Source organism: Salmo salar, chromosome 11, assembly GCF_965601325.2.
Source record: "Salmo salar chromosome 11, fSalSal1, whole genome shotgun sequence".
Lineage (NCBI taxonomy): Eukaryota > Metazoa > Chordata > Actinopteri > Salmoniformes > Salmonidae > Salmo > Salmo salar.
In genome coordinates, this window is record NC_138301.1 from 67,626,005 (window position 1) to 67,648,787 (window position 22,783).

Consider the following 22,783-nt stretch of genomic DNA (forward strand, 5'->3'; position numbering starts at 1 on the left):
CATAAAGAGACAGTGTGGAGCAGTTTCACTGTCCAGTCAGCATCAGATGCATGGTCTATACATACAGAGGGGAGCTGTTACACTGTCCAGACAGCATCAGATAGATGGTCTATACATACAGAGACAGAGGAGATCTGTTACTCTGTCCTGACAGCATCAGATAGATGGTCTACACATACAGAGGGGAGCTTTTTCACTGTCCAGACAGCATGAGATAGATGGTCTATATATACAGAGGGGAGCTGTTACACTGTCCAGACAGCATCAGATACATGGTCTATACATCCAGAGGGGAGTTGTTACACTGTCCAGACAGCATCAGATAGATGGTCTATACATACAGAGGGGAGCTGTTACACTGTCCAGACAGCATCAGATAGATGGTCTATACATACAGAGACAGAGGGGAGCTGTTACACTGTCCAGACAGCATCAAATAGATGGCCTATACATACAGAGACAGAGGGGAGCTGTTACACTGACCAGGCAGCATCAGATAGATGGTCTATACAAACAGAGGGGAGCTGTTACACTGTCCAGACAGCATCAGATAGATGGTCTATACATACAGAGACAGAGGGGAGCTGTTACACTAACAAGGCAGCATCAGATAGATGGTCTATACATACAGAGGGGAGCTGTTACACTGTCCAGACAGCATCAGATAGATGGTCTACACATACAGAGACAGAGGGGAGCTGTTTCACTGTCCAGACAGCATCAGATAGATGGTCTATATATACAGAGGGGAGCTGTTACACTGTCCAGACAGCATCAGATAGATGGTCTATACATACAGAGGGGAGCTGTTACACTGTCCAGACAGCATCAGATAGATGGTCTATACATGCAGAGGGGAGCTGTTTCACTGTTCAGACAGCATCAGATAGATGGTCTATACATACAGAGACAGAGGGGAGCTGTTTCACTGTCCAGACAGCATCAGATAGATGGTCTATACATCCAGAGGGGAGCTGTTACACTGTCCAGACAGCATCAGATAGATGGTCTATACGTACAGAGACAGAGGGGAGCTGTTTCACTGACCAGACAGCATCAGATAGATGGTCTATTAATTCAGAGACAGAGGGGAGCTGTTTCACTGTCCAGACAGCATCAGATAGATGGTCTATACATACAGAGGGGAGCTGTTTCACTGTCCAGACAGCATCAGATAGATGGTCTATACATACAGAGGGGAGATGTTACACTGTCCAGACAGCATCAGATAGATGGTCTATACATACAGAGGGGAGATGTTACACTGTCCAGACAGCATCAGATAGATGGTCTATACATATAGAGACAGAGGAGAGCTGTTACTCTGTCCTGACAGCATCAGATAGATGGTCTATACATACAGAGGGGAGCTGTTTCACTGTCCAGACAGCATCAGATAGATGGTCTATACATCCAGTAGGGAGCTGTTACACCGCCCAGACAGCATCAGATAAACGGTCTATACATACAGAGGGGAGCTGTTTCACTGTTCAGACAGCATCAGATAGATGGTCTATAAATACAGAGACAGAGGGGAGCTGTTTCACTGTCCAGACAGCATCAGATAGATGGTCTATACATCCAGAGGGGAGCTGTTACACTGTCCAGACAGCATCAGATATATGGTCTATACATACAGAGACAGAGGGGAGCTGTTTCACTGACCAGACAGCATCAGATAGATGGTCTATACATACAGAGACAGAGGGGAGCTGTTTCACTGTCCAGACAGCATCAGATAGATGGTCTATACATACAGAGGGGAGCTGTTTCACTGTCCAGACAGCATCAGATAGATGGTCTATACATACAGAGGGGAGCTGTTTCACTGTCGAGACAGCATCAGATAGATGGTCTATACCTACAGAGGGGAGCTGTTTCACTGTCCAGACAGCATCAGATAAATGGTCTATACATACAGAGACAGAGGGGAGCTGTTACACTGTCCAGACAGCATCAGATAGATGGTCTATACATACAGAGAGGAGCTGTTACACTGTCCAGACAGCATCAGATAGATGATCTATACATACAGAGGGCAGCTGTTACACTGTACAGACAGCATCAGATAGATGGTCTATACATACAGAGACAGAGGAGAGCTGTTACACTGTCCAGACAGCATCAGATAGATGGTCTATACATACAGAGGGGAGCTGTTACACTTTCAAGACAGCATCAGGTAGATGGTCTATACATAAAGAGACAGTGTGGAGCAGTTTCACTGTCCAGTCAGCATCAGATGCATGGTCTATACATACAGAGGGGAGCTGTTACACTGTCCAGACAGCATCAGATAGATGGTCTATACATACAGAGACAGAGGAGATCTGTTACTCTGTCCTGACAGCATCAGATAGATGGTCTACACATACAGAGGGGAGCTTTTTCACTGTCCAGACAGCATGAGATAGATGGTCTATATATACAGAGGGGAGCTGTTACACTGTCCAGACAGCATCAGATACATGGTCTATACATACAGAGGGGAGCTGTTACACTGTTCAGTCAGCATCAGATAGATGTTCTATACATACAGAGGGGTGCTGTTACACTGTCCAGACAGCATCAGATAGATGGTCTATATATAGAGAGGGGAGCTGTAACACTGTCCAGACAGCATCAGATAGATGGTCTATACATACAGAGGGGAGCTGTTACACTGTCCAGACAGCATCAGATAGATGGTCTACACATATAGAGACAGCGGGGAGCTGTTTCACTGTCCAGACAGCATTAGATAGATGATCTATACATACAGAGGGGAGCTGGTTCACTGTCCAGACAGCATCAGATAGATGGTCTATACATACAGAGACAGAGGAGATCTGTTACTCTGTCCTGACAGCATCAGATAGATGGTCTACACATACAGAGGGGAGATTTTTCACTGTCCAGACAGCATGAGATAGATGGTCTATATATACAGAGGGGAGCTGTTACACTGTCCAGACAGCATCAGATAGATGGTCTATACATACAGAGGGGAGCTGTTACACTTTCAAGACAGCATCAGGTAGAAGGTCTATACATAAAGAGACAGTGTGGAGCAGTTTCACTGTCCAGTCAGCATCAGATGCATGGTCTATACATACAGAGGGGAGCTGTTACACTGTCCAGACAGCATCAGATAGATGGTCTATACATACAGAGACAGAGGAGATCTGTTACTCTGTCCTGACAGCATCAGATAGATGGTCTACACATACAGAGGGGAGCTTTTTCACTGTCCAGACAGCATGAGATAGATGGTCTATATATACAGAGGGGAGCTGTTACACTGTCCAGACAGCATCAGATACATGGTCTATACATACAGAGGGGAGCTGTTACACTGTCCAGTCAGCATCAGATAGATGTTCTATACATACAGAGGGGTGCTGTTACACTGTCCAGACAGCATCAGATAGATGGTCTATATATAGAGAGGGGAGCTGTAACACTGTCCAGACAGCATCAGATAGATGGTCTATACATACAGAGGGGAGCTGTTACACTGTCCAGACAGCATCAGATAGATGGTCTACACATATAGAGACAGCGGGGAGCTGTTTCACTGTCCAGACAGCATTAGATAGATGATCTATACATACAGAGGGGAGCTGGTTCACTGTCCAGACAGCATCAGATAGATGGTCTATACATACAGAGACAGAGGAGATCTGTTACTCTGTCCTGACAGCATCAGATAGATGGTCTACACATACAGAGGGGAGATTTTTCACTGTCCAGACAGCATGAGATAGATGGTCTATATATACAGAGGGGAGCTGTTACACTGTCCAGACAGCATCAGATACATGGTCTATACATACAGAGGGGAGCTGTTACACTGTCCAGTCAGCATCAGATAGATGTTCTATACATACAGAGGGGTGCTGTTACACTGTCCAGACAGCATCAGATAGATGGTAGATATATACAGAGGGGAGCTGTAACACTGTCCAGACAGCATCAGATAGATGGTCTATACATACAGAGGGGAGCTGTTACACTGTCCAGACAGCATCAGATAGATGGTCTACACATATAGAGACAGCGGGGAGCTGTTTCACTGTCCAGACAGCATCAGATAGATGATCTATACATACAGCGGGGAGCTGTTTCACTGTCAAGACAGCATCAGATAGATGGTCTATACATACAGAGACAGAGGGGAGCTGTTACACTGTCCAGACAGCATCAAATATATGGCCTATACATACAGAGACAGATGGGAGCGTTTACACTGACCAGGCAGCATCAGATAGATTGTCGATACAAACAGAGGGGAGCTGTTACACTGTCCAGACAGCACCAGATAGATGGTCTATACATACAGAGACAGAGGGGAGCTGTTACACTAACAAGGCAGCATCAGATAGATGGTCTATACATACAGAGGGGAGCTGTTACACTGTCCAGACAGCATCAGATAGATGGTCTATATATACAGAGACAGAGGGGAGCTGTTACACTGTCCAGACAGCATCAGATAGGTGTTCTATACATACAGAGGGGAGCTCTTTCACTGACCAGACAGCATCAGATAGATGGTCTATATATACAGAGACAGAGGGGAGCGTTTACACTGTCCAGACAGCATCAGATAGATGGTCTATATATACAGAGGGGAGCTGTAACACTGTCCAGACAGCATCAGATAGATGGTCTATACATACAGAGGGGAGCTGTTACATTTTCAAGACAGCATCAGGTAGATGGTCTATACATAAAGAGACAGTGTGGAGCAGTTTCACTGTCCAGTCAGCATCAGATGCATGGTCTATACATACAGAGGGGAGCTGTTACACTGTCCAGACAGCATCAGATAGATGGTCTATACATACAGAGACAGAGGAGATCTGTTACTCTGTCCTGACAGCATCAGATAGATGGTCTACACATACAGAGGGGAGCTTTTTCACTGTCCAGACAGCATGAGATAGATGGTCTATATATACAGAGGGGAGCTGTTACACTGTCCAGACAGCATCAGATACATGGTCTATACATACAGAGGGGAGCTGTTACACTGTCCAGTCAGCATCAGATAGATGTTCTATACATACAGAGGGGTGCTGTTACACTGTCCAGACAGCATCAGATAGATGGTCTATATATACAGAGGGGAGCTGTAACACTGTCCAGACAGCATCAGATAGATGGTCTATACATACAGAGGGGAGCTGTTACACTGTCCAGACAGCATCAGATAGATGGTCTACACATATAGAGACAGCGGGGAGCTGTTTCACTGTCCAGACAGCATTAGATAGATGATCTATACATACAGAGGGGAGCTGGTTCACTGTCCAGACAGCATCAGATAGATGGTCTATACATACAGAGACAGAGGAGATCTGTTACTCTGTCCTGACAGCATCAGATAGATGGTCTACACATACAGAGGGGAGATTTTTCACTGTCCAGACAGCATGAGATAGATGGTCTATATATACAGAGGGGAGCTGTTACACTGTCCAGACAGCATCAGATACATGGTCTATACATACAGAGGGGAGCTGTTACACTGTCCAGTCAGCATCAGATAGATGTTCTATACATACAGAGGGGTGCTGTTACACTGTCCAGACAGCATCAGATAGATGGTAGATATATACAGAGGGGAGCTGTAACACTGTCCAGACAGCATCAGATAGATGGTCTATACATACAGAGGGGAGCTGTTACACTGTCCAGACAGCATCAGATAGATGGTCTACACATATAGAGACAGCGGGGAGCTGTTTCACTGTCCAGACAGCATCAGATAGATGATCTATACATACAGCGGGGAGCTGTTTCACTGTCAAGACAGCATCAGATAGATGGTCTATACATACAGAGACAGAGGGGAGCTGTTACACTGTCCAGACAGCATCAAATATATGGCCTATACATACAGAGACAGATGGGAGCGTTTACACTGACCAGGCAGCATCAGATAGATTGTCGATACAAACAGAGGGGAGCTGTTACACTGTCCAGACAGCACCAGATAGATGGTCTATACATACAGAGACAAAGGGGAGCTGTTACACTAACAAGGCAGCATCAGATAGATGGTCTATACATACAGAGGGGAGCTGTTACACTGTCCAGACAGCATCAGATAGATGGTCTATATATACAGAGACAGAGGGGAGCTGTTACACTGTCCAGACAGCATCAGATAGGTGTTCTATACATACAGAGGGGAGCTCTTTCACTGACCAGACAGCATCAGATAGATGGTCTATATATACAGAGACAGAGGGGAGCTGTTACACTGTCCAGACAGCATCAGATAGGTGTTCTATACATACAGAGGGGAGCTCTTTCACTGTCCAGACAGCATCAGATAGATGATAGATATATACAGAGGGGTGCTGTTACACTGTCCAGACAGCATCAGATAGGTGTTCTATACATACAGAGGGGAGCTGTTTCACTGTCCAGACAGCATCAGATAGATGGTCTATACATACAGAGACAGAGGGGAGTTGTTACACTGTCCAGACAGCATCAGATAGATGGTCAATACATACAGAGGGGAACTTGTCCACTGTCCAGACAGCATCAGGTAGATGGTCTATACATGCAGAGGGGAGCTGTTTCACTGTCCAGACAGCATCAGATAGATGGTCTATACATACAGAGACAGAGGGGAGCTGTTTCACTGTCCAGACAGCATCAGATAGATGGTCTATACATACAGAGACAGAGGGGAGCTGTTTCACTGTCCAGACAGCATCAGATAGATGGTCTATACATACAGAGGGGAGCTGTTACACTGTCCAGACAGCATCAGATAGATGGTCTATACATACAGAGACAGAGGGGAGCTGTGTCACTGTCCAGACAGCATCAGATAGATGGTCTATACATACAGAGACAGAGGGAAGCTGTTACACTGTCCAGACAACATCAGGTAGATGGTCTATACCTACAGAGGGGAGCTGTTTCACTGTCCAGACAGCATCAGATAGATGGTCTATACATACAGAGACAGAGGGGAGCTGTTACACTGACCAGACAGCATCAGATAGATGGTCTATACATACAGAGACAGAGGGGAGCTGGTTCACTGTCCAGACAGCATCAGATAGATGGTCTATACATACCGAGGGGAGCTGTTTCACTGACCAGACTGCATCAGATAGATGGCCTATACATACAGAGACAGAGGGGAGCTGTTACACTGACCAGACAGCATCAGATAGATGGTCTATACATACAGAGACAGAGGGGAGCTGTTTCACTGTCCAGACAGCATCAGATAGATGGTCTATACATACAGAGACAGAGGGGAATTGTTACACTGTCCAGACAGCATCAGATAGATGGTAAATACATACAGAGGGGAGCTGTTACACTGTCCAGACAGCATCAGGTAGATGGTCTATACATGCAGAGGGGAGCTGTTTCACTGTCCAGACAGCATCAGGTAGATGGTCTATACATAAAGAGGGGAGCTGTTATACTGACCAGATAGCATCAGATAGATGGTCTATACATACAGAGGGGAGCTGTTACACTGTCCAGACAGCATCAGATAGATGGTCTATACATACAGAGACAGAGGGGAGCTGTTTCACTGTCCAGACAGCATCAGATAGATGGTCTATACATACAGAGACAGAGGGGAGCTGTTACACTGTCCAGACAACATCAGGTAGATGGTCTATACATACAGAGGGGAGCTGTTTCACTGTCCAGACAGCATCAGATAGATGGTCTATACATACAGAGACAGAGGGGAGCTGTTTCACTGTCCAGACAGCATCATATAGATGGTCTATACATACAGAGGGGAGCTGTTACACTGTCCAGACAGCATCAGATAGATGGTCGATACATTCAGAGACAGAGAGGAGCTGTTTCACTGTCCAGACAGCATCAGATAGATGGTCTATATATACAGAGGGGAGCTGTTTCACTGACCAGACAGCATCAGATAGATGGCCTATACATACAGAGACAGAGGGGAGCTGTTACACTGTCCAGACAGCATCAGATAGGTGGTCTAAACATACAGAGGGGAGCTGTTTCACTGACCAGACAGCATCAGATAGGTGGTCTTTACATACAGAGGGGAGCTTTTACACTGTCCAGACAGCATCAGATAGATGGTCTATACATACAGAGAGGAGCTGTTTCACTGTCCAGACAACATCAGATAGATGGTCTATACATTCAGAGACAGAGAGTAGCTGTTTCACTGTCCAGACAGCATCAGATAGATGTTCTATACATACAGAAGGGTGCTGTTACACTGTCCAGACAGCATCAGATAGATGGTCTATATATACAGAGGGGAGCTGTAACACTGTCCAGACAGCATCAGATAGATGGTCTATACATACAGAGGAGAGCTGTTACACTGTCCAGACAGCATCAGATAGATGGTCTACACATGTAGAGACAGCGGGGAGCTGTTTCACTGTCCAGACAGCATCAGACAGATCTTTTTCCCCAAGATGGCGTAGCAGTTCAGACGTCCTCTACCCTCCTCTTGTCGTGTCCCGTGTATTTATATATTTACATATTTTTTTTTTTTTTTTTTCACTTATCTTTTTATATATATATATATATTCTTTTTTAATTCTAAAAACTCAACCTCAAAGCACTCTCCTGCAACCCGCCTCACCAATTTAAAAAAAGAAAGTATTATTTACCTCATCTGAATTCCACAACAGAAGCTAGCAAGAGGTTAGCCATTTTCACTGGCTACGTTGAAGTTCAGCTAGCCACGGTTAGCTGTCCTCAGCTATCCATTAGCTCGAAAAGCTATCGCCAGTTTTTGTACAGCGCGACTCAGACCAGAGCATACCGGACCTATTCTCTCTCCTTTCCCCGATTTCTACCGCAGGCTCTGGGCATTTACACCTGGATCTTGCAGCTAACTAGCTGCTACCTGAGTGACTATTGGCAACGTCGGTCACGGAAATAACACACATTATTACGGAGCTAGCCAGCTAGCCAGCTGAAGAGTTCCGTCAGCCACTCCTGGGCTATTCCTGAGCTAGCCAGCTGAAGTGTCTCCTGGGCTACAACTCACCTATCCTGACCCGTTTTACTGCCGATCCGGAGCCCCATCGGGTCTTCACGACTGGACCACCGACGTTATCTGCCCGAGGGAGTTATCCAACTGGCCCCTCCGTCGCGACGTAACCTGATCGCCCATCTGCGGCCCGCTAATCGTTAGCTGTCTTTTCGGCTGCGATCTGAATAGGTCTATCGGACACTTTTCTTGGGCCACTATAACTAACTATTTTGCCAACTTGGACAGGTCCCCCCTTCCACACGGAACCCCACTAACCCACAGACGGAAACGCACGAGCTGGCTAAAAACAGACCTCCCTCCCATCTTCCACCAGCTTGCTACCTATGGCCCGGCTAGCTGTCTGAATCTCACTGGACCCTTTGATCACTCGGCTAAGCATGCCTCTCCTTAATGTCAATATGCCTTCTCCATTGCTGTTCTGGTTAGTGTTTATTGGCTTATTTCACTGTAGAGCCTCTAGCCCTGCTCATTATACCTTATCCAACCTCTCAGTTCCTCCACCCACACATGCTATGACATCTTCTGGTTTCAATGATGTTTCTAGAGACAATATCTCTCTCACTATCACTAAATGCCTAGGTTTACCTCCTCTGTACTCACATCCCACCATACCTTTGTCTGTACATTATACCTTGAAGCTATTTTATCGCCCCCAGAAACCTGCTCCTTTTTCTCTCTACTCTGGACGTCACAGACGACCAATTCTTATAGCTTTTAGCCGTACCCTCATACTTATTCTTCTCTGCTCCTCTGGGGATGTAGAGGTGAATCCAGGCCCTGCAGTGCCTGGCTCCACTCCTACTCCCCAGGCGCTCTCTTTTGATGACTTCTGTAACCGTAATAACCTTGGTTTCATGCATGTTAACATTAGAAGCCTCCTCCCTAAGTTTGTTTTATTCACTGCTTTAGCACACTCCGCCAACCCGGATGTCCTAGCTGTGTCTGAATCTTGGCTTAGGAAGTCCACCAAAAACTCTGAAATCTTCATCCCTAACTACAACGTTTTCAGACAAGATAGAACGACCAAAGGGGGCGGTGTTGCAATCTACTGCAGAGATAGCCTGCAGAGTTCTGTCCTGCTATCCAGGTCTGTACCCAAACAATTTGAACTTCTAATTTTAAAAATCCACCTCTCCAAAAACAAGTCTCTCACCGTTGCCGCCTGCTATAGACCCCCCTCGGCCCCTAGTTGTGCTCTGGACACCATATGTGAACTGATTGCCCCCCATCTATCTTCAGAGCTCGTGCTACTAGGTGACCTAAACTGGGACATGCTTAACACCCCAGCCATCCTACAATCCAAGCTTGATGCCCTCAATCTCACACAAATTATTAATGAACCCACCAGGTACAACCCCAAAGCCGCAAACAGTGGCACCCTCATAGATATCATCCTAATAGATGATCTATACATACAGAGGGGAGCTGGTTCACTGTCCAGACAGCATCAGATAGATGGTCTATACATACATAGACAGAGGAGAGCTGTTACTCTGTCCTGACAGCATCAGATAGATGGTCTATACATACAGAGGGGAGCTGTTTCACTGTCCAGACAGCATCAGATAGATGGTCTATACATACAGAGACAGAGGGGAGCTGTTACACTGTCCAGACAGCATCAAATATATGGCCTATACATACAGAGACAGATGGGAGCGTTTACACTGACCAGGCAGCATCAGATAGATGGTCGATACAAACAGAGGGGAGCTGTTACACTGTCCAGACAGCACCAGATAGATGGTCTATACATACAGAGACAGAGGGGTGCTGTTACACTGTCCAGACAGCATCAGATAGGTGGTCTATACATACAGAGGGGAGCTCTTTCACTGACCAGACAGCATCAGATAGATGGCCTATACATACAGAGACAGAGGGGTGCTGTTACACTGTCCAGACAGCATCAGATAGATGGTCTATACATACAGAGACAGAAGGGAGTTGTTACACTGTCCAGACAGCATCAGATAAATGGTCAATACATACAGAGGGGAGCTGTTACACTGTCCAGACAGCATCAGGTAGATGGTCTATACATGCAGAGGGGAGCTGTTTCACTGTCCAGACAGCATCAGGTAGATGGTCTATACATAAAGAGGGGAGCTGTTATACTGACCAGACAGAATCAGATAGATGGTCTATACATACAGAGGGGAGCTGTTACACTGTCCAGACAGCATCAGATAGATGGTCTATACATACAGAGACAGAGGGGAGCTGTTTCACTGTCCAGACAGCATCAGATAGATGGTCTATACATACAGAGACAGAGGGGAGCTGTTACACTGTCCAGACAACATCAGGTAGATGGTCTATACATACAGAGGGGAGCTGTTTCACTGTCCAGACAGCATCAGATAGATGGTCTATACATACAGAGACAGAGGGGAGCTGTTTCACTGTCCAGACAGCATCAGATAGATGGTCTATACATACAGAGACAGAAGCGAGCTGTTACACTGTCCAGACAGCATCAGATAGATGGTCTATACATACAGAGGGGAGCTGTTTCACTTTCCAGACAGCATCAGATAGATGGTCTATACATACAGAGACAGAGGGGAGCGGTTACACTGTCCAGACAGCATCAGATAGATGGTCTATACATACAGAGGAGAGCTGTTTCACTGTCCAGACAGCATCAGATAGGTGGTCTATACATACAGAGGGGAGCTGTTTCACTGACCAGACAGCATCAGATAGGTGGTCTTTACATACAGAGAGGAGCTGTTTCACTGTCCAGACAGCATCAGATAGATGGTCTATACATTCAGAGATAGAAAGTAGCTGTTTAACTGTCCATACAGCATCAGATAGATGGTCTATACATACAGAGGGGAGCTGTTTCACTGACCAGACTGCATCAGATAGATGGTCTATACATACAGAGACAGAGGGGAGTTGTTACACTGTCCAAACAGCATCAGATAGATGGTCAATACATACAGAGGGGAGCTGTTACACTGTCCAGACAGCATCAGATAGATGGTCTATACATGCAGAGGGGAGCTGTTTCACTGTCCAGACAGCATCAGGTAGATGGTCTATACATACAGAGGGGAGCTGTTATACTGACCAGACAGCATCAGATAGATGGTCTATACATACAGAGGGGAGCTGTTACACTGTCCAGACAGCATCAGATAGATTGTCTATACATACAGAGACAGAGGGGAGCTGTTTCACTGTCCAGACAGCATCAGATAGATGGTCTGTACATACAGAGACAGAGGGGAGCTGTTTCAGTGTCCAGACAGCATCAGATAGATGGTCTATACATACAGAGACAGAAGGGAGCTGTTACACTGTCCAGACAGCATCAGATAGATGGTCTATACATACAGAGGGGAGCTGTTTCACTTTCCAGACAGCATCAGATAGATGGTCTATACATACAGAGACAGAGGGGAGCGGTTACACTGTCCAGACAGCATCAGATAGATGGTCTATACATACAGAGGAGAGCTGTTTCACTGTCCAGACAGCATCAGATAGGTGGTCTATACATACAGAGGGGAGCTGTTTCACTGACCAGACAGCATCAGATAGGTGGTCTTTACATACAGAGAGGAGCTGTTTCACTGTCCAGACAGCATCAGATAGATGGTCTATACATTCAGAGATAGAAAGTAGCTGTTTAACTGTCCATACAGCATCAGATAGATGGTCTATACATACAGAGGGGAGCTGTTTCACTGACCAGACTGCATCAGATAGATGGTCTATACATACAGAGACAGAGGGGAGTTGTTACACTGTCCAAACAGCATCAGATAGATGGTCAATACATACAGAGGGGAGCTGTTACACTGTCCAGACTGCATCAGATAGATGGTCTATACATGCAGAGGGGAGCTGTTTCACTGTCCAGACAGCATCAGGTAGATGGTCTATACATACAGAGGGGAGCTGTTATACTGACCAGACAGCATCAGATAGATGGTCTATACATACAGAGGGGAGCTGTTACACTGTCCAGACAGCATCAGATAGATTGTCTATACATACAGAGACAGAGGGGAGCTGTTTCACTGTCCAGACAGCATCAGATAGATGGTCTGTACATACAGAGACAGAGGGGAGCTGTTTCAGTGTCCAGACAGCATCAGATAGATGGTCTATACATACAGAGACAGAAGGGAGCTGTTACACTGTCCAGACAGCATCAGATAGATGGTCTATACATACAGAGGGGAGCTGTTTCACTTTCCAGACAGCATCAGATAGATGGTCTATACATACAGAGACAGAGGGGAGCTGTTACACTGTCCAGACAGCATCAAATATATGGCCTATACATACAGAGACAGATGGGAGCGTTTACACTGACCAGGCAGCATCAGATAGATGGTCGATACAAACAGAGGGGAGCTGTTACACTGTCCAGACAGCACCAGATAGATGGTCTATACATACAGAGACAGAGGGGTGCTGTTACACTGTCCAGACAGCATCAGATAGGTGGTCTATACATACAGAGGGGAGCTCTTTCACTGACCAGACAGCATCAGATAGATGGCCTATACATACAGAGACAGAGGGGTGCTGTTACACTGTCCAGACAGCATCAGATAGGTGGTCTATACATACAGAGGGGAGCTGTTTCACTGACCAGACAGCATCAGATAGGTGGTCTTTACATACAGAGGGGAGCTTTTACACTGACCAGACAGCATCAGATAGATGGTCAATACATACAGAGACAGAGGGGAGCTGTTTCACTGTCCAGACAGCATCAGATAGATGGTCTATACATACAGAGACAGAAGGGAGTTGTTACACTGTCCAGACAGCATCAGATAAATGGTCAATACATACAGAGGGGAGCTGTTACACTGTCCAGACAGCATCAGGTAGATGGTCTATACATGCAGAGGGGAGCTGTTTCACTGTCCAGACAGCATCAGGTAGATGGTCTATACATAAAGAGGGGAGCTGTTATACTGACCAGACAGCATCAGATAGATGGTCTATACATACAGAGGGGAGCTGTTACACTGTCCAGACAGCATCAGATAGATGGTCTATACATACAGAGACAGAGGGGAGCTGTTTCACTGTCCAGACAGCATCAGATAGATGGTCTATACATACAGAGACAGAGGGGAGCTGTTACACTGTCCAGACAACATCAGGTAGATGGTCTATACATACAGAGGGGAGCTGTGTCACTGTCCAGACAGCATCAGATAGATGGTCTATACATACAGAGACAGAGGGGAGCTGTTTCACTGTCCAGACAGCATCAGATAGATGGTCTATACATACAGAGACAGAAGCGAGCTGTTACACTGTCCAGACAGCATCAGATAGATGGTCTATACATACAGAGGGGAGCTGTTTCACTTTCCAGACAGCATCAGATAGATGGTCTATACATACAGAGACAGAGGGGAGCGGTTACACTGTCCAGACAGCATCAGATAGATGGTCTATACATACAGAGGAGAGCTGTTTCACTGTCCAGACAGCATCAGATAGGTGGTCTATACATACAGAGGGGAGCTGTTTCACTGACCAGACAGCATCAGATAGGTGGTCTTTACATACAGAGAGGAGCTGTTTCACTGTCCAGACAGCATCAGATAGATGGTCTATACATTCAGAGATAGAAAGTAGCTGTTTAACTGTCCATACAGCATCAGATAGATGGTCTATACATACAGAGGGGAGCTGTTTCACTGACCAGACTGCATCAGATAGATGGTCTATACATACAGAGACAGAGGGGAGTTGTTACACTGTCCAAACAGCATCAGATAGATGGTCAATACATACAGAGGGGAGCTGTTACACTGTCCAGACAGCATCAGATAGATGGTCTATACATGCAGAGGGGAGCTGTTTCACTGTCCAGACAGCATCAGGTAGATGGTCTATACATACAGAGGGGAGCTGTTATACTGACCAGACAGCATCAGATAGATGGTCTATACATACAGAGGGGAGCTGTTACACTGTCCAGACAGCATCAGATAGATTGTCTATACATACAGAGACAGAGGGGAGCTGTTTCACTGTCCAGACAGCATCAGATAGATGGTCTGTACATACAGAGACAGAGGGGAGCTGTTTCAGTGTCCAGACAGCATCAGATAGATGGTCTATACATACAGAGACAGAAGGGAGCTGTTACACTGTCCAGACAGCATCAGATAGATGGTCTATACATACAGAGGGGAGCTGTTTCACTTTCCAGACAGCATCAGATAGATGGTCTATACATACAGAGACAGAGGGGAGCGGTTACACTGTCCAGACAGCATCAGATAGATGGTCTATACATACAGAGGAGAGCTGTTTCACTGTCCAGACAGCATCAGATAGGTGGTCTATACATACAGAGGGGAGCTGTTTCACTGACCAGACAGCATCAGATAGGTGGTCTTTACATACAGAGAGGAGCTGTTTCACTGTCCAGACAGCATCAGATAGATGGTCTATACATTCAGAGATAGAAAGTAGCTGTTTAACTGTCCATACAGCATCAGATAGATGGTCTATACATACAGAGGGGAGCTGTTTCACTGACCAGACTGCATCAGATAGATGGTCTATACATACAGAGACAGAGGGGAGTTGTTACACTGTCCAAACAGCATCAGATAGATGGTCAATACATACAGAGGGGAGCTGTTACACTGTCCAGACTGCATCAGATAGATGGTCTATACATGCAGAGGGGAGCTGTTTCACTGTCCAGACAGCATCAGGTAGATGGTCTATACATACAGAGGGGAGCTGTTATACTGACCAGACAGCATCAGATAGATGGTCTATACATACAGAGGGGAGCTGTTACACTGTCCAGACAGCATCAGATAGATTGTCTATACATACAGAGACAGAGGGGAGCTGTTTCACTGTCCAGACAGCATCAGATAGATGGTCTGTACATACAGAGACAGAGGGGAGCTGTTTCAGTGTCCAGACAGCATCAGATAGATGGTCTATACATACAGAGACAGAAGGGAGCTGTTACACTGTCCAGACAGCATCAGATAGATGGTCTATACATACAGAGGGGAGCTGTTTCACTTTCCAGACAGCATCAGATAGATGGTCTATACATACAGAGACAGAGGGGAGTGGTTACACTGTCCAGACAGCATCAGATAGATGGTCTATACATACAGAGGAGAGCTGTTTCACTGTCCAGACAGCATCAGATAGGTGGTCTATACATACAGAGGGGAGCTGTTTCACTGACCAGACAGCATCAGATAGGTGGTCTTTACATACAGAGAGGAGCTGTTTCACTGTCCAGACAGCATCAGATAGATGGTCTATACATTCAGAGATAGAAAGTAGCTGTTTAACTGTCCATACAGCATCAGATAGATGGTCTATTCATACAGAGGGGAGCTGTTTCAATGACCAGACTGCATCAGATAGATGGTCTATACATACAGAGACAGAGGGGAGTTGTTACACTGTCCAAACAGCATCAGATAGATGGTCAATACATACAGAGGGGAGCTGTTACACTGTCCAGACAGCATCAGATAGATGGTCTATACATGCAGAGGGGAGCTGTTTCACTGTCCAGACAGCATCAGGTAGATGGTCTATACATACAGAGGGGAGCTGTTATACTGACCAGACAGCATCAGATAGATGGTCTATACATACAGAGGGGAGCTGTTACACTGTCCAGACAGCATCAGATAGATTGTCTATACATACAGAGACAGAGGGGAGCTGTTTCACTGTCCAGACAGCATCAGATAGATGGTCTGTACATACAGAGACAGAGGGGAGCTGTTTCAGTGTCCAGACAGCATCAGATAGATGGTCTATACATACAGAGACAGAAGGGAGCTGTTACACTGTCCAGACAGCATCAGATAGATGGTCTATACATACAGAGGGGAGCTGTTTCACTTTCCAGACAGCATCAGATAGATGGTCTATACATACAGAGACAGAGGGGAGCGGTTACACTGTCCAGACAGCATCAGATAGATGGTCTATACATACAGAGGGGAGCTGTTTCACTGTCCAGACAGCATCATATAGATGGTCTATACATACAGAGGGGAGCTGTTACACTGTCCAGACAGCATCAGATACATGGTCTATACATTCAGAGACAGAGGAGCTGTTTCACTGTCCAGACAGCATCAGATAGATGGTCTATACATTCAGAGACAGAGAATAGCTGTTTCACTGTCCAGACAGCATCAGATAGATGGTCTGTACATACAGAGGGGAGCTGTTTCACTGACCAGACTGCATCAGATAGATGGCCTATACATACAGAGACAGAGGGGAGCTGTTACACTGACCAGACAGCATCCGATAGATGGTCTATACATACAGGGACAGAGGGGAGCTTTTTCACTGTCCAGACAGCATCAGATAGATGGTCTATACATACAGAGACAGAGGGGAGTTGTTACACTGTCCAGACAGCATCAGATAGATGGTCTATACATGCAGAGGGGAGCTGTTTCACTGTCCAGACAGCATCAGGTAGATGGTCTATACATAAAGAGGGGAGCTGTTATACTGACCAGACAGCATCAGATAGATGGTCTATACATACAGAGGGGAGCTGTTACACTGTCCAGACAGCATCAGATAGATGGTCTATGCATACAGAGACAGAGGGGAGCTGTTTCACTGTCCAGACAGCATCAGATAGATGGTCTATACATACAGAGACAGAGGGGAGCTTTTTCACTGTCCAGACAGCATCAGATAGATGGTCTATACATACAGAGACAGAGGGGAGTTGTTACACTGTCCAGACAGCATCAGATAGATGGTCTATACATGCAGAGGGGAGCTGTTTCACTGTCCAGACAGCATCAGGTAGATGGTCTATACATAAAGAGGGGAGCTGTTATACTGACCAGACAGCATCAGATAGATGGTCTATACATACAGAGGGGAGCTGTTACACTGTCCAGACAGCATCAGATAGATGGTCTATGCATACAGAGACAGAGGGGAGCTGTTTCACTGTCCAGACAGCATCAGATAGATGGTCTATACATACAGAGACAGAGGGGAGCTGTTACACTGTCCAGACAACATCAGGTAGATGGTCTATACATACAGAGACAGAGGGGAGCTGTTTCACTGTCCAGACAGCATCAGATAGATGGTCTATACATACAGAGGGGAGCTGTTTCACTGACCAGACTGCATCAGATAGATGGTCTATACATACAGAGACAGAGGGGAGCTGTTTCACTGTCCAGACAGCATCAGATAGATGGTCTATACATACAGAGACAGAGGGGAGCGGTTACACTGTCCAGACAGCATCAGATAGATGGTCAATACATACAGAGGGGAGCTGTTAAACTGTCCAGACAACATCAGGTAGATGGTCTATACATGCAGAGGGGAGCTGTTTCACTGTCCAGACAGCATCAGGTAGATGGTCTATACATAAAGAGGGGAGCTGTTATACTGACCAGACAGCATCAGATAGATGGTCTATACATACAGAGGGGAGCTGTTACACTGTCCAGACAGCATCAGATAGATGGTCTATACATACAGAGACAGAGGGGAGCTGTTACACTGTCCAGACAACATCAGGTAGATGGTCTATACATACAGAGGGGAGCTGTTTCACTGTCCAGACAGCATCAGATAGATGGTCTATACATACAGAGACAGAGGGGAGCGGTTACACTGTCCAGACAGCATCAGATAGATGGTCTATACATACAGAGGGGAGCTGTTTCACTGTCCAGACAGCATCATATAGATGGTCTATACATACAGAGGGGAGCTGTTTCACTGTCCAGACAGCATCAGATAGATGGTCTATACATACAGAGGGGAGCTGTGACACTGTCCAGACAGCATCAGATAGATGGTTAATACATTCAGAGACAGAGAGGAGCTGTTTCACTGTCCAGACAGCATCAGATAGATGGTCTATACATACAGAGGGGAGCTGTTTCACTGTCCAGACAGCATCAGATAGGTGGTCTATACATACAGAGGGGAGCTGTTTCACTGACCAGACAGCATCAGATAGGTGGTCTTTACATACAGAGGGGAGCTTTTACACTGTCCAGACAGCATCAGATAGATGGTCTATACATACAGAGAGGAGCTGTTTCACTGTCCAGACAGCATCAGATAGATGGTCTATACATTCAGAGACAGAGAGTAGCTGTTTAACTGTCCATACCACATCAGATAGATGGTCTATACATACAGAGGGGAGCTGTTTCACTGTCCAGACAGCATCAGATAGATGGTCTATACATACAGAGACAGAGGGGAGCGGTTACACTGTCCAGACAGCATCAGATAGATGGTCTATACATACAGAGGGGAGCTGTTTCACTGTCCAGACAGCATCAGATAGATGGTCTATACATACAGAGGGGAGCTGTGACACTGTCCAGACAGCATCAGATAGATGGTTAATACATTCAGAGACAGAGAGGAGCTGTTTCACTGTCCAGACAGCATCAGATAGATGGTCTATACATACAGAGGGGAGCTGTTTCACTGTCCAGACAGCATCAGATAGGTGGTCTATACATACAGAGGGGAGCTGTTTCACTGACCAGACAGCATCAGATAGGTGGTCTTTACATACAGAGGGGAGCTTTTACACTGTCCAGACAGCATCAGATAGATGGTCTATACATACAGAGGGGAGCTGTTTCACTGTCCAGACAGCATCAGATAGGTGGTCTATACATACAGAGGGGAGCTGTTTCACTGACCAGACAGCATCAGATAGGTGGTCTTTACATACAGAGGGGAGCTTTTACACTGTCCAGACAGCATCAGATAGATGGTCTATACATACAGAGAGGAGCTGTTTCACTGTCCAGACAGCATCAGATAGATGGTCTATACATTCAGAGACAGAGAGTAGCTGTTTAACTGTCCATACCACATCAGATAGATGGTCTATACATACAGAGGGGAGCTGTTTCACTGTCCAGACAGCATCAGATAGATGGTCTATACATACAGAGACAGAGAGTAGCTGTTTCACTGTCCAGACAGCATCAGATAGATGATCTATACATACAGAGGGGAGCTGGTTCACTGTCCAGACAGCATCAGATAGATGGTCTATACATACATAGACAGAGGAGAGCTGTTACTCTGTCCTGACAGCATCAGATAGATGGTCTATACATACAGAGGGGAGCTGTTTCACTGTCCAGACAGCATCAGATAGATGGTCTATACATACAGAGACAGAGGGGAGCTGTTACACTGTCCAGACAGCATCAAATATATGGCCTATACATACAGAGACAGATGGGAGCGTTTACACTGACCAGGCAGCATCAGATAGATGGTCGATACAAACAGAGGGGAGCTGTTACACTGTCCAGACAGCACCAGATAGATGGTCTATACATACAGAGACAGAGGGGTGCTGTTACACTGTCCAGACAGCATCAGATAGGTGGTCTATACATACAGAGGGGAGCTCTTTCACTGACCAGACAGCATCAGATAGATGGCCTATACATACAGAGACAGAGGGGTGCTGTTACACTGTCCAGACAGCATCAGATAGGTGGTCTATACATACAGAGGGGAGCTGTTTCACTGACCAGACAGCATCAGATAGGTGGTCTTTACATACAGAGGGGAGCTTTTACACTGACCAGACAGCATCAGATAGATGGTCAATACATACAGAGACAGAGGGGAGCTGTTTCACTGTACAGACAGCATCAGATAGATGGTCTATACATACAGAGACAGAAGGGAGTTGTTACACTGTCCAGACAGCATCAGATAGATGGTCAATACATACAGAGGGGAGCTGTTACACTGTCCAGACAGCATCAGGTAGATGGTCTATACATGCAGAGGGGAGCTGTTTCACTGTCCAGACAGCATCAGGTAGATGGTCTATACATAAAGAGGGGAGCTGTTATACTGACCAGACAGCATCAGATAGATGGTCTATACATACAGAGGGGAGCTGTTACACTGTCCAGACAGCATCAGATAGATGGTCTATACATACAGAGACAGAGGGGAGCTGTTTCACTGTCCAGACAGCATCAGATAGATGGTCTATACATACAGAGACAGAGGGGAGCTGTTACACTGTCCAGACAACATCAGGTAGATGGTCTATACATACAGAGGGGAGCTGTTTCACTGTCCAGACAGCATCAGATAGATGGTCTATACATACAGAGACAGAGGGGAGCTGTTTCACTGTCCAGACAGCATCAGATAGATGGTCTATACATACAGAGGGGAGCTGTTTCACTGACCAGACTGCATCAGATAGATGGTCTATACATACAGAGACAGAGGGGAGCTGTTTCACTGTCCAGACAGCATCAGATAGATGGTCTATACATACAGAGGGGAGCTGTTACACTGTCCAGACAACATCAGGTAGATGGTCTATACATGCAGAGGGGAGCTGTTTCACTGTCCAGACAGCATCAGGTAGATGGTCTATACATAAAGAGGGGAGCTGTTATACTGACCAGACAGCATCAGATAGATGGTCTATACATACAGAGGGGAGCTGTTACACTGTCCAGACAGCATCAGATAGATGGTCTATACATACAGAGACAGAGGGGAGCTGTTACACTGTCCAGACAACATCAGGTAGATGGTCTATACATACAGAGGGGAGCTGTTTCACTGTCCAGACAGCATCAGATAGATGGTCTATACATACAGAGACAGAGGGGAGCGGTTACACTGTCCAGACAGCATCAGATAGATGGTCTATACATACAGAGGGGAGCTGTTTCACTGTCCAGACAGCATCATATAGATGGTCTATACATACAGAGGGGAGCTGTTTCACTGTCCAGACAGCATCAGATAGATGGTCTATACATACAGAGGGGAGCTGTGACACTGTCCAGACAGCATCAGATAGATGGTCTATACATACAGAGGGGAGCTGTTTCACTGTCCAGACAGCATCCGATAGGTGGTCTATACATACAGAGGGGAGCTGTTTCACTGTCCAGACAGCATCAGATAGGTGGTCTATACATACAGAGGGGAGCTGTTTCACTGACCAGACAGCATCAGATAGGTGGTCTTTACATACAGAGGGGAGCTTTTACACTGTCCAGACAGCATCAGATAGATGGTCTATACATACAGAGAGGAGCTGTTTCACTGTCCAGACAGCATCAGATAGATGGTCTATACATTCAGAGACAGAGAGGAGCTGTTTCACTGTCCAGACAGCATCAGATAGATGGTCTATACATACAGAGGGGAGCTGTTTCACTGTCCAGACAGCATCAGATAGGTGGTCTATACATACAGAGGGGAGCTGTTTCACTGACCAGACAGCATCAGATAGGTGGTCTTTACATACAGAGGGGAGCTTTTACACTGTCCAGACAGCATCAGATAGATGGTCTATACATACAGAGAGGAGCTGTTTCACTGTCCAGACAGCATCAGATAGATGGTCTATACATTCAGAGACAGAGAGTAGCTGTTTAACTGTCCATACCACATCAGATAGATGGTCTATACATACAGAGGGGAGCTGTTTCACTGTCCAGACAGCATCAGATAGATGGTCTATACATACAGAGACAAAGGGGAGCGGTTACACTGTCCAGACAGCATCAGATAGATGGTCTATACATACAGAGGGGAGCTGTTTCACTGTCCAGACAGCATCAGATAGATGGTCTATACATACAGAGGGGAGCTGTGACACTGTCCAGACAGCATCAGATAGATGGTTAATACATTCAGAGACAGAGAGGAGCTGTTTCACTGTCCAGACAGCATCAG